Consider the following 13,028-nt stretch of genomic DNA (forward strand, 5'->3'; position numbering starts at 1 on the left):
GGAATGTGTTGCAAAAACATTTGGTGGCCACATTCATAGAGAGAAGACTGGTCTTTAATCATCACATTCAGTGTACATAACTACTTTTCAAAATGGGGTCTTCTCATGGCTGGATTAAAGCACTTCTCCAAAATCTAATGCTATTAGAAGAGTCTCTTTTCCTATCTCAGAAGTAAACTTAATTCCACATAAACAAATGCTCGGGCAAGATCCTGAATTGCACAGGAGGCAAGTGTAGTAACCAAGGATAAACACCGAAATCTCAGGGTCTTTACCAAAGGGCATCAGTAATACCTTTCAAATACTTAACGCTAAACAGTCCTACTTCAATACAACGTTTACTTTCAAATTCTGTCAAAACTGCGGTTGCTGTGCTTGCTGGTTAGAGCGCCCTCACGTGTCTGTGTGTGTAATTGAGTATCTGGTTTTTCAGAGAATAGGTTTTTTTAGAAGTTATTTTAACCCCAGCATAAATGCAGGTGTGGTGTTTGCTTTCCTATGTCTCATTTTTAAATCTTTATTTAAAGGGTACACATAAAGGGTTGAAAAGTCACACACAAACTCCTTCTCATTCTTATTTTTTTCATGTCCTCATTTCTTTCAGGGGAGCTAATAGAAGTTACTGGATTCTGGTCAAATCAGAATCATGAGCTTACTCAGAATGTGCCACATTGCTTGTGTTTTTCACCATAACCTTCTAGGTACCACATTCTCTATTCTTTCCTAATCTAGAGGGAGGATTCTCAATCTTACTTTTAGAATCCTATCCTCTCTTTGGCTAAACACATACATTGCCTTCTGAAGTTCTTATATGCCCCCGGCCCCTTGGGGCTGTTTGTTCTCTATCTCTCTTCAGAATCATGGTTATATTTTTGCCTCTTGGATTACAGAAACAGTATATTTGAAAAAAAAATCCCTATTACAATTTTGAAATAATTTTTATACCAAACAAGAGCCACCTAAAGACTGGAAAACTTGAGGGCTATGCAGTGTCTCTAGTTCAAATACTGAGACCCTTCAGTAATGTCTACCAGTGTCTTTGGTATTCTATTATATTTCTTTGTCGTTTCTGTATTAATAGATAATGTTCCTTTTTTTAAGTAGACCATCTCATACAGCATCTGATATCTTACTCCTTACCATCACCTTGCTATTCTACTTCACACTAGCAAATGCTTCAGAACAGAAAGGAGGTACAAGAGACTTCCACAGCGTCTAGCACTATGAGAGGGGTGGCACTGACACTGAACTTCAATGTAACAAATGACAACTAGTTCACATCTTTAGCTTCCCAAACATCAGACTTGTGTCTACTATGTACATCTCCTTTTAAAATAAACTTTGATTCTAAAACTACTGGATAATTCATTTCTAAAATTTGGAAAATACTATTAGGCTTAAGAAATCAAAGAAAAATCACATAATATATACATACACCGAGTGGCCAGATGATGATGATCTCTGAACGCATAACAATCTGGCCACTCAGTGTATATCTTATATAATAAAAGGCTAATATGCAAATTGTCCCCTCGACCAGGAGTTCCACCAGCAGGCAGGCCGGCCAACCGCCCATGTCCCCTCCCGCTGGCCAGGCTGGCCGGACCCCACCCATGCACGAATTCATGCACCAGGCCTCTATGTATGTATGTGTGTGTGTGTGTGTGTGTGTGTATGTATATATATATATATATATGTGTGTGTGTGTATATATATATATATATATATATGTGTATATATATATATATATATATATATATATATATATATATATACACACACACACACAGAATTGTTCTCCAAAAAAAAAAATCTCCCCAAGCCTGCATTCCTTGGTATGATGACTCTCTTGAGTCGTCCACACATTGTGTCTCTGCTGATTTGACAAATGAAAGAGGTTCTACACATCTGAGTTCAGTTACTAATGATTATCTACATAAGGACTCTGCTGACCAACTGTCTTACCTGAACAAGCAGCTGGTGCAAACCGAGGCTCCGTTGTTCAGGGCAGTGATGCTAAACTTCGGACTCACATCCTCTGCTCATCACGCCTTCAGTACCCTGCCGTGTATGTCAGTGTGAAGAGATTCTCGCATGACACCGACGAAAGTGGTATAAAAAAAAAAAAAGGAAATAAACAGTATTGTAGCAATTCGGTAGTTGTAGTGAACATAGCACACCTTCCCCACCCAAATGACAACCGATTTCTCTGTTTCTACAGTGAGAGGAAGTTGGTGACCATGTATATATATATACTGGACTTCCCTGTGATTATTTTATGCCCCAGTGCACCTCAGCCAGCTTGGTTAGCATGCCTGCTTGAAGTTCAAAGGTTTGATTCCCCGTGGCTAGTTTTACACAACACAGTGGTAGCGGGAACCACTCCGTATTGACCCAATAAAATATTCGTACAGACTTGTCTGTAAAATCAGTCTGCTTATCGACAGAAGCTCTTAGGTAAGAAAACTGAGTTTTGTTTCCCTTTATTCTTAATAAGGAGGTATTGCAATAAGCCACCACAGATGATTTTATAGACAAGGATAATCAACGAGTGAGGCCCAGCCCGGCCCGTGGCTCAGTGGTTGAGCATTGACCTATGAACCAGGAGGTCAGGGTTCAATTCCCAGTCAAGGGCACAGGCCTGGGTTGCGGGCTTGATCCCCAGTGTGGGGCGTGCAGGAGGCAGCCGATCCATGATTCTCTCTCTCTCTCTCTCTCTCTCTCCTGAATAAAATGTGGTGGTTTTTTTTAAAGAAGTGAGGCCCAGCATAGCACACTGTAAGCACGGCGCCCAGGGGTTTGGGTCCCAACTCGCTTGCTAAGAACTAGCCCATTCTACTTTGTGCTGCCTCCATTCGGAATGGATTTGGGGGATCCTGGGAAGTGCTAGAATCTGAACATCAGGTATGCCTCGGACCCAATGAATAGTTACAGAATGATCTAAAGAATTGTGAAGCCAACTTTCTGTATCGAGTTGTTCAACCAGTCTGAACTGGTAACTAAATGAAAGCTAAGTGTGCAGCTGGGAGCCAGACCTTTTCTTGGGAAGTTAAACCAGTGAGATTCTGAGAATGGAAACCGAAATCCAATTCAGTCCCCAGTGGGGGGCGTGCAGGAGGCAGCTGATCCATGATTCTCTCTCTTATCATTGAGGTTTCTCTCTCTCTCCCTTCCTCTCTGAAATCAAGAAAAATATATTTTAAAAAAATAAAGCAGCCCTGGCCGGTTTGGCTCAGTGGATAGAGCGTCAGCCTCTGGACTGAAGGGTCCCAGGTTTGATTGTGGTCGAGGGCATGTACCTCAGTTGCAGGCTCCTCTCCAACCCAGGCCTTGGTCGGGGCAGGGGACAACCCATTGATGTGTCTCTCTCACATCGATGTTTCTCTCTGTCTCTCCCTCTCCTTTCCACTCTCTCTAAAAATCAATGGAAAATATCCTCGGGGGAGGATTTAAAAAAGGGGGGGCGGGGGGGAGGCTAGAACCCAGCAGGCACAAGACAGCTCAGTTCTGCCTGAATGTTGGTGCTTCACCTAGACAGGTCTTTGGTACCCGGAGCTCCGGGCCACGCCTCTTGCATCCACGTTGGAGCATCACATTCCAAAGACCATTATTCCTCCGAAGCGGGGCGCCTGGGAGCTTGCCTGTCGCCAGGCCAGCGCCCCCCCCCCAACCCCAGGCCAGGGGTGCCTCCAGGAGGAAGCACAGCTGTGCTGCTCGAAGCTGCGGTCTCGGGCTGCCCAGCGCCCCTCGCGCCGCAGGATGTGGGGTCTGGCCACAGCCCTGCCTCCGGGGGCGCTGCTCTGGGGCCTCACCACCGACTACGCAGCTGCAGGCACCCCCATCCTGCCCTCAGCCGGGGTGTGAGGAACCTCTATTTGCTGGTTTCTCAGCACCCCTGGGCACATTTCCCAGACGACTGGAAAGGTGTGATAGTACAGAAAATGATTCGCTTTTCTGAAATACTAGCAGCCCGTTTGCACGAAGATTCGTGCAATAGACCTTCATTCACCTGGCTGCCTGCACCAGTTTTCTGCCAGCACCAGGGACCCAGGCCTTGCCTGTGGCCACCGCCTTCTGCCTTCTTTCAGGGTCGGGGCTTGGCCCCAGGCGGTGGCCTTGGGCTCGGCCGCACCCAACATCCCTGCTAAGGATCGCAGGAGCCGACCCCCAGTGGTTTCCTGCGATCCATGCAGGCTCCCCGCTGGTGCCCAAGGCCGGGAAAGCCTCGGGCGGCTTTCCCGGCCTTGGGCTCGGCCGCACCCAGCATCCCTGCTAAGGATCGCAGGAGCCGACCCCCAGTGGTTTCCTGCGATCCGTGCAGGCTCCCCGCTGGTGCCCAAGGCCGGGAAAGCCTCCGCCCGAGGCTTTCCCGGCCTTGGGCTCGGCTGAACCCCAGCGTCCCTGCAACGGTTTCCTGGTGGGCGTGGCTGGTGGGTGTAGTGAAGGTACGATCAATTTGCATATTACTCTATTAGGTAGGATGTGTATTGATTTCAGAGAGAAGGGAGAGGGGGGGAGAGAGACATCAGTGATGAGAGAGAATCATGGATCGGTGGCCTCCTGCACGCCCCACACTGGGGAGTGAGCCCGCAACCCGGGCCTGTACCCTGACCGGGAATCGAACCCAGGACCCTTCAGTCCGCAGGCTGACACCCTAGCCACTGAGCCACACCGTCCAGAGCAGAATATGATTAGCTTTGTAAGAAAGGTCTAATGACAAGACTCCCATGGGCCTAATCAGTGCTTGTGCTCCACCTGGGACTTCCGTCCAAGCAGCCAGGAAAGTAGCAGGCGTGGGGAAGAGAAGAAACTTTGACCTTGGATGAGACGAGGGCAAATTTCGAGGACAGGCCGATGTTGAATTTCACCATCTTCGCATCAGTCAAGTTCGGTTCATATTATGCTTCAGAGCCTACCTTTCTTTCTTTCTTTTCTTTTTTTTTTTTTTTTTTACGAGTTCTTTGAAAAGCCAAGAGTATATAAAGTTTTCGGAAAATAAAGCATTTGATGATAGGATTCTAAAAATAACTTAGGCGATCATATCAGCACAGATACGAGCCATAGACCATCGGAAAACACAGATATTTACATTATGATTCATTAACAGGGGCAAAATTACAGTTATGAAGTAGCAACGAAAATAATGTTATGGTTGGGGGTCACCACAACATGAGGAACTGCCTTAAAGGGTGCGGCATTAGGAAGGTTGAGGACCACTGGGTTAGAGACTCCCGTGTCATACACACCTGGCTGTGTTATTAGCAATCACTTCTTTTGCATTTCTAAATCAAATGGTCCTGAGGCTAAGTCCCCTGCCCCATGTCACTTCCTTCCTGTCCTTATTCAAGGGGAGGGGGAAGAGATGGCAAAGGAAGACAGGAAGAGTGTGGTGGGTTAGGTCTTACCTGCTGTACCTACTACTGTCTGTATTCATTTTCTCTTCTTTTTAAAACAATATTGTTATTGATTTCAGAGAGGAAGGGAGAGGGAGAGCTAGAAACATCCATGAGGAAAGAGAATCACTGATCGGCTGCCTCCTGCAAGCCCCCTACTGGGGATCGAGCCCAAACCCGGTCATGTGCCCTGACAAGAGTCGACCCTTCAGTACGCAGGCCAACGCTCTATCCACTGAGCCACACCGGCCAGGGCGCATCTTGGTACTCTTTTGATGGCTGGAGCTATATGAGACTTGAAGTGGTCATTTTCAGGCGTCCCTCTAAGCAAGTCTTAGTGTTTCAGATATTTCTCCAATTGCACTGTACATGGCAGAGTTTCTAATATTGCCATGCTGTCTCCTTCCCTTTGCTCCATCCAAAACCAGCCTAAAATGTATCGCTTCAGTGAGTCTGCAAATCAGGTATTGCATCCAGGAAATAGAAGCTCTCTGGAGTTTCATATGTCCAGAAATATCTGGTGGAGAACATTGGAAAGGAGAAACAAGTTACATGTTAACCCAGAAAAAGTCTGTAAGAGACTCATTTCTTTGGGGGGTGCTGTGTCCAGCAGAGGGCAGTGTGTTACCGGCCCTCGTTACACCTCTTGCTCCTAAAGGCTGAAGCACGAAGGTGCCTGCGTTGTGCTATTTTCTAACCAGAAATGTGAAACAATTTAAAAGTGTCGTTTTTGGAGCTCCAACAAAATGATAAGCTTCTTTAATTTAGTAGCTGGAAAACACTCTAAGTGTCAGAGAATCAAAGGACTTGTACGGACAATGGATTGGCGTCCTTAAAGTGAACACGTGGTGCTATTCAGCCGCCTTTCATAGGATATGTACTTTGGGGATTTGGGGGGGGGGGGGGCTTTGTACTAGTGATTAGCACAAGAGTCAGCTTTGTAAAATCTTCACAACTGTAATTATCCTAGTGGTGAACAGAAAGTCTGACATTGGAGTTTGCAGAAGCTTTTATCGTATTTTTAGTTTCCCTTTAACTTTATATATATATATATGAATATATAATATATATATATTGATTTCAGCATAGAGGGAAGAGGGAAAGAGAGAAGGAGAAACATCAATGATGAGAATCATCAATTGGCTGTGTCCTGCACGCCCCCTACTGGGGATTGAGCATTGTCTTTTTTGTTAATAAAATTATTATATTTGTTGTCACCATTTTAGAAATCAATGGTACATATGCTTTTCATTTATATTTTACTGGTGGCCCGGTGCACGAATTCATGCACATTGCAAGGAAATTAATTAGAAGGTGGCCAGCGGGGCGGGCCAGACACGCCCTAGAGCCAACCTCCCGCAGTTGCAGCTGGGGCAGTGGGCCATGGCTCAAAGGGCCTCTGCGGAGTTAGCGGGGTCCCTCCAGCAGGTGGCCTCCCTAGGCCCGGCCTGCGGGGATAAGGCCAAAACTGGCTCTCCAACATCCCCTGAGGCGTCCCAGAGTGTGAGAGGGCACTCTGCAAAGTTGCTGTCGTACAGGGTGTGGAACACAAATGCAAGTGTGCAGTAAACCAGATTCAGGTCAACAGTGCCCCAGCAACAACATGACCCATGGCCGAAGGTGGAATCGCACAGCCCCGTGAGGAATCGGGCTCCCTCCTCTCTGGTTTCGGGGTCCGTCACCCGAGAACCACCGCTGCCAAGTCACCACAGCTCAGCAGTTCCTGCATTGAGCGTCTGCTCCCTGCTGGTCAGTGCATGTCATACCTATCAGATGGTCACTTAGCCTTTTATATATATAGATATGCATCATTTACCTATTGTGTACCAAACCATCCCCCAGACTTGGTGGCTTATGCCAACAACCATCCGTTCATTGTCAGTTCTGCAATTTGTTCTGGGCTCAGTTGGGCGGTTCTTCTGTCAGTCTCACCTCTGATCATTCACACAGCTTCTTAGTCATCTGACAGCTCAGCTGAGGTGAGTGGTCCAAGATGGCCTCACACACGTGTCTTGAGCCTCAGCTGGGATGCCTGTGCAGGCCGAGCATCTCTCTCCATGTGATCTTTCACCCTGGGTTTATTTATAGCATGATGGGATCGTTCCAAGAGGGAACACTGGAAGCTGTAAAGCCTCTTACGGTCTTGCTCCAATGTCATAGAACATCCAGCACATTTTACTGATCAAAGCTAGTGACAGCATCTGCCCAGCTTCAAGAGGTAGGCAAAGACTTCACCTCTGGATGAGAGGAGTACAGAGAATGTTGATCTACCATTTTTCTTTTTTAAATATATTTTTATTGATTTCAGAGAGGGAGAGAGAGATAGAAGCATCAGTGATGACAGAGAATCATTGATCAGCTGCCTCCTGCACATCCCCTACTAGGGATTGAGCCTGCAACCTGGGCCTGTGCCCTTGACTGGAATCGAACCTGGGACCCTTGAGTCCACAGGCCGATGCTCTATCCAAACCGGCTAGGGTTGATCTACCATTTTTAATCTACCCTTTATCTTGTAATGTGTTTGCAATTGTAATGTTCTGATGGGCTTTTTATGTTTTTCCCTCAAAGTGCATTGCATTGGCTCTTTCCTTGGGGATTTATATAGCTGCATACCTCATAGTCCATTGTTTCTTGGGTAATATTCCAAAAACAAAAGTTACCTTTACTTTGCAAAGGGACGTCCACACTGTCCCACTTTGGTCTTGGAGCTGTCAGATTGTTTTGGTTATTTCTTATATTAACCTTTTGCACTCGGATGTCGAGTGTGACTCGACACGGTTAGCATCGGTAGCAGCTCGTATGTCGAATTGTATTGAATGTATCAATAATTTGAAATATAAAAAAAAATCCAAATAAATAAGTTCCTATGAAAAGAAACTCCAGTTTTTCATTCTACTGCCGTGCTTTGTAAAATCTGGGGTATTTAAAAAATTAAATCCCGAGTAGAATAAAGGAATCGAGAAAAAAGCAAGCGAGTGCAAAGGGTTAAAAGGTCTGTTGAAAGTATCATGTGCCATACTGTTTCCTTTGCACTTTTTATCCTCTGTAAATAGCCTACCCCTTACTTTGCGTGCTTTTCTGAGTAGGGGGATGAAATCTCTCATCATGCCTCGGGCCAAGAACCATCTCTTTGTCCATTGTCCACATACTGTCCACACTCCCTGCCTGTTAGTCACTGAGTAGCCATCTTGGTTATCAGATGGGTTGTCAGAGAGAGAGAGACCATATTTACATGACTGTGATACAGTATCTATACTAATAAAAGGGTAATATGCTAATTAGAGTGGATGTCCCTCCGGACAAAGCCACAGTGGCTGTGAGGGCCTAGGGCCTAAGCCATCAGTAGGACATCCCCTGATGGCTCCCAGACTGTGAGAGGGGGCAGCTGAGCTGAGGGACCCCCTGCCCTCGTGCACGAATTTTCTTGCACCGGACCTCTAGTGTTGTTATAACTATTCTATTTTATTGTTGTTAATATCTCACTGTTCCTAATTTATAAATTAAACTTTATCATAGGTATGTATGTATAGGAAAAAATAGTATGTAGAGGGTTCTATTCTTGGTTTCATGCATCCACTGGCGTCTTGGAACATTAGCCCCCACAGACAGCGGTTGGAGGGACTAATATAGAAAGATTATCAGTCTCACTTGCCTCTTGTAGCTTCTCTCCCACCATACTAGGTGGTGCTCATTTCTCACGCTCTCATTATTTTGGGGATCCCAAATGCAAACCATCAGAGCATGGGACCCACATGTACTTACTTGGCTGACTTCTCTCTGTACCAGCCACATTTGGAACTCTGTCATCGGTCCCCGCAAGAGCTGACCCTGTATGTCCCAGTGTTTTTCAAGTCTCACTGGCCACAAAGGGGAACTGAAGATGAGCAGGCATGCAAGTCTCATCAGTTCCCTTGCAGCCAGCTGGGAGCTGCTTTCAGTATAGAGGAAACGGTGTTTCTTTTGAGTACAAAGTTCCTTCTCTACAGATACGAAGAATCTCTGCTTCTGACTGACCCAGGGACACACAGAAGAGGGCCTTCAATACTGAGAAAGGCAATTACAAGAGAAAGTGGGGAAACAGAGACCAAAGCGAATTGGGGAAGAAGAAGAGGTGCCGCTGAGTCCAGGAAAGGGGAACCGCGCGGGTGCGCCCCGTGAGTTCCTGCTGTTGAGCCAGGTCTGCAGGGAACGTGTCTTGTCCCCACATAAACAGCAAAAGATTTGTTTGCAGAATAGATAGAGAGCTACTTCAACAATTTGAAAGAGAGAACGAAAGAAAAGAATAAAAGATGAGCGACTCACTGAGGGAAGAGGGGGAGAGGTATGGATAGGAACAGGTACGTTTACCCAGGGAGAAATCGAAATGGACAAACAAAACATGAGATGATGCTCCATTCCCCTGGCAATTAGGGAAGGAAAGTTAAAACCACAGGGAAAGGCCATTTCACACCCACCAGGATGGCAAAAGTTAGTAAACCTGAGAAAACCAAGTCTCGCTGAGGATGTGGGTAAACAGGAACTCGCGTCTTCCTAGCGGTGGGATAAGTACATAAACGGATCAAATTATTTCGGAGAGCAATTTGCCACAACTAAGAGAAACTGAGGATGCGCCAGCCCATCCAAGCAGGCATCGCTGCTGCTAGGTGTCAGCCAGAGAGAGACTGCGCGTGCGCAGGGTGTACAGGAGTTTCTCGCTTGCGCATGGTTTCTGAGCGCAGAGAAGTGGAAACCACCTACAAACCCATTGTTGGGGGAATGGAGACTTGGGGTGTTGTTTCTTTGCACAACAAAACACTTCCCATAAAAAGAACCACTTGGCACCGGTAAAAAATGAATGAGATTTATATATGCCAACCTCAACATAATTTGAGTGAGAGATGTTTACAAAAGAACGTAAGAAAAGAGTAAGATACTATTTGTGTCCATTTTAAAAAGAAAAACTGAAGTGTATTGTTATGTATACATATGTTATAAAAGTATAAAGTTATATATCATAACAGTATACACTAACTTCAGAAGGGAGGCTTGGGCCCTAGCTGGTGTGGCTCAGTGGATAGAGCGTCGGCCTGCGGACTGAAGGGTCCCAGGTTCGATTCCCGGTCAAGGGCACAGGCCCGGGTTGTGAGCTCGATCCCCAGTGTGGGGCGTAGAGGAGGCAGCCGATCCATGATTCTCTCTCATCATTGATGTTTCTCTCTCTCTCTCTCTCCCTCTCCCTTCCTCTCTGAAATCAATAAAAATATATTTTTTTAAAAAGAAGAGAGGCTTGGGCTGAGCGTTAGTGGCTCTAAGCTTTTTGGATTGTGTGGGTGCAAGGAAACAGTTAAGCAAAGAGGCCAAAACATTAGCAACTGTGCAGGTTGGACGGTGAGTGCTTAGCCGCCTGGTAAGGTCTGTTTCCTCTTTTTTGTGTGTTGGAGAAGTTTCATAGAAAAGGTGAGATGCGGAATTACCAAGTCGTGGTCTGACTGTCACGGCTTATTTTTGCTCCTGAAATAACTTGCGTGGCTTACTAACGCAGACAGAGATTCTCTGCACCATCAACACCCGTTTGCAACCCATCCTTGGCGAGCTTTCTGAGAGCTCCTCTGACGCGGCTGCTGTGAGTAAGGGTGGGCGCTCTGGTTGCCTTGTTCTCTGCTGTTCACCCTGGAGCCTGCGCGCCTTGTCGCCCACGTTTCAGGCAGCGCCTCCCAGAGCGCCAATGTCAGTAGCTCCAAAACTAGTCTTGAACATTTCGGTTGACATCACACAATCCTGATGAGTGGTAAGCAGACCCTTTTGCCCCAAATACATATTAATGCCAATTTATGTTTCAAAAGAAACATCTCAGCCTGGCTGGTGTGGCTCAGTGGTTGAGCATCGACCTGTGAACCAGGAGGTCAGGGTTCGATTCCCGGTCAGGGCACAGGCCCTGGTTGCAGGCTCCATCCCCAGTGGGGGGCGTGCAGGAGGCAGCCGATCCATGATTCTCTCTCATCATTAATGTCTCTCTCTCTCTCTCTCTCTCTCTCGCTCTCGCTCTCTCTCTCTCTCAACCTGTCCCTTCCTCTCTGAAATCAATAAAAATGTTTTTAAATAAAATAAAAAGTGACATCTCAGTCATTACCATGTGATTGGGCAGGATGGAATGAACACGCCACTGCTCTGCCCACCCCCATGCGGTGATCACAGTGCTCATGGCTGGCACCTTGCTCAGCAAAGGCCCCTAAATAACTAGACTTCACTTGCTTCCCCTGCCCTCGCATGTGAACTTGAAGAGGGGAAATAAGCAAAATAGACCTTTGGGACGAACCGAGCAGCACTTACTTCCCTTTCGATTCTGGCTCAGCTGTCCCCACCGCCCAGCCAGCCCCCCTTCTCCAGCCGAAGCCAGTCTGAGCCGCTACAAGCGGCCTCGCAGGCCGTGTTCTCACCTGGGCGTGCAGCTGTGAATGCGGCACCGAGCGGCCCCTGAGGATGTTTCTACCTCATCGGACTTGGCAGGATTCGGATTACATTCGGAGCTTCCAGTGCTTTCTTTGTACCAAACATATGAGTTTCTTGACAAGTTCACGGTGTCTGTTGGAGCCTGAAACAAAAGGCTCTCCATCCATGTCAGATGAATTGTTTCCCACTTGGTGCTTTTGCTTTTATTTTTATGGTTTTTGACCAAAAAGTCTATGCGCTTTTTCCTATGGTTATTTCTATTGTCTTATCAATAGAAAGTTCTTTCCCATCCACAAATGAGTTAGTCACATACTAATGAGTTAGTCAGTTACATAGTTTTTAACCTATTAATAGTTTCATCATTTACATGTAACTCTTTAATCCACTTACTGAGTGTGTGTGTGTGTGTGAGAGAAAGAGAGAGAGAGAGAGAGAGAGAGAGAGAGAGAGAGAGAAACAAGGTGAGGCTATGAATTGGCTTTTTATTCAAAACTAGAGGCCCGGTGCATGAAATTGGTGCACTTGGCGAAGGGTCCCTCAGCCCAGTCTGCACCCTCTCGCAGTCTAGGAGCCCTTGGGGGATGTCCAACTGCCACAGAGGCGGGAGAGGCTCCCACCACCACCACTGCGCTCGCCAGCTGTGAGCCCGGCTTCTGGCTGAGCGGTGCTCCCCCTGTGGGAGTGCACCGACCACCAGGGAGCAGCTCCTGCATTAAGCGTCTGCCCCCTGGTGGTCAGTGCGCATCATAGCGACCGGTCATTCCGTCGATTTGCATATTAGCCTTTTATTATATAGGATAAGGGCAGCACTATTTATTAATCCGTCTTTCCCTTTCCTGGTGATTTCTGTGGTGTCTCCTTTCCTTCCGGTGATTCTCTGAGGGAGGAAAATGTGACAGAGCACTCAGGAACCTTTTTTTTAAATTCACTTAACCCCACTCTGCAAGATTCCAGCACATCGTGACTAACAGAGTCTTAGCCTCCCTCCCAGTTGGCCTGCTCCAGCCCTTTTGAGAGCATCAGTTGGTCAAATAGTCTTCGCATGTCTCATGAAAAAGTTTCTCTTTGCGTCTGTTCCACAGTGTTCTCCTTATTAAAGGGCAAGACTATATTTTCACATCAATCGGACCGTCAAACCTCAGAGGGAAGGCAGGGGAGGGTGGGGAGAAGGGGGAGAGATCAACCAAAGGACTTGTATGCATGCAT

The 13,028-nt window shown here is 46.7% G+C and overlaps 1 protein-coding gene across 7 annotated transcripts in view; it reads left to right on the top strand.

Moving 5' to 3' along the window:
- Positions 1 to 13,028, top strand: part of CASK (calcium/calmodulin dependent serine protein kinase) — a 291,959-nt gene that overhangs the window by 158,393 nt on the left and 120,538 nt on the right. The gene's annotated exons all lie outside the window — the stretch shown is intronic.

Source organism: Eptesicus fuscus, chromosome 1, assembly GCF_027574615.1.
Source record: "Eptesicus fuscus isolate TK198812 chromosome 1, DD_ASM_mEF_20220401, whole genome shotgun sequence".
NCBI classification, from domain to species: domain Eukaryota; kingdom Metazoa; phylum Chordata; class Mammalia; order Chiroptera; family Vespertilionidae; genus Eptesicus; species Eptesicus fuscus.